Source organism: Austrofundulus limnaeus, unplaced genomic scaffold (assembly GCF_001266775.1).
Source record: "Austrofundulus limnaeus strain Quisiro unplaced genomic scaffold, Austrofundulus_limnaeus-1.0 Scaffold25, whole genome shotgun sequence".
Lineage (NCBI taxonomy): Eukaryota > Metazoa > Chordata > Actinopteri > Cyprinodontiformes > Rivulidae > Austrofundulus > Austrofundulus limnaeus.
The window spans coordinates 3,440,173-3,441,455 of NW_013952427.1; the positions used below are offsets into that span (position 1 = coordinate 3,440,173).

Genomic DNA, 1,283 nt, shown 5'->3' on the forward strand with positions numbered 1-1,283 from the left:
TACGAACCCTTTGTACGAACAAAAGCAAGAGAAATTTAGGATAAGAATACGAGCATGTTCTTGCATGAGGCCCAATGAGCTGAAGTTCGGAGTGTTGGCTGAAAGCAGTTACAACACATACTACGTAAATAAAAGTCCAAGCTAATACAAAAATGGCTACTTGTCCATCTGTCTGCGGACACCTTGTGGRTCAAAGATGATCCGTACTGATTTTAAGTGAAGGGGTCAAAGGTCAGGATCACAGGCCAACCCTTTTTTAAGTCATGTTTTTGTTCCAGCTTCACTTCTAACACAGAAATGTCAAAACATTTGTTTTCTCGACTTTATCCACTGAACGGTGTGTTGTGTACCACTGGTGGTTTCTGTTTTAGACATATTGAGCTGAACTTTGGTCTGCAAACAGCTGAGACAATGTCAGACACCAAGTGAATCCTAATCAGAATCCAGTTTTATGCTTGATCCAGTCTTTTTCTGCTCGTTCAGCTATTTTTCTGCTCTCTTCACCTTCTYTCWGCTGATTTTAGCTTTTTTGTGTTCCTTTCGACTTATTTCTACAAATGTCCATTCTTTTTCTCCTTGCAGGTTTTTTTTTTATGTCATTTTACTTATTTACAGCTTTTTTCAACTTGTTTTTTGATCATTTATACTTTTTTCAACTTATTTCAAATGAATTTCTACACATTTCTGGAGTCGTTCTGCTGCTTTCCATCTTTATTGCCCTGCTGTTGGAAAACTCTTCAAAACTAGCTCACATCGAGAGCATAGCTAAGGACATAATTCGGCTCAGTTTATGGTTCTCCAGCAGATTAGGTTTTTTTCAGCAACAAACATTTGCACCGTTTTTTCACAGGCGCGTCAGAACTGAATTGGGAAAGCGCGCATTCAGCTATGCTGCCCCTGTATCTTAGAACACGTTGCAGACGGGTCTGAAAATGTCAGGACTCATTTCGCTAAGATCCTTCGTTTCAACGGTAACAAATTGTGTTACCAAGAACTGATCAGTGTCGATGTTTCTAAACAACCTGTTCAGTCACTAGCTGTRTTGTGTCTTTGTCTGTACTTCAAACRTTGCCTTTTCTTTCATTTCATCACTCCATTCCACTGCCTAGAACCTTGAAATCACTCACTGTCTCAAACCTGTTACACCTGTATAACATGGTTATACTGTAAATTGTAAAATGTTTTTTATTGTTTTATGATGTGTGCTGCTGACCTCTTGGCCAGGTCACCCTTGGAAAAGAGATCTTGATCTCAATGGGTTTTATCTGGTTAAATAAAGGTGA

The 1,283-nt window shown here is 39.0% G+C and overlaps 1 protein-coding gene across 1 annotated transcript in view; it reads right to left on the reverse strand.

The window, feature by feature from the left end:
• tmem59l (transmembrane protein 59-like) overlaps positions 1-1,283 on the reverse strand; it is a 17,443-nt gene that overhangs the window by 5,072 nt on the left and 11,088 nt on the right. The window lies entirely within an intron of this gene.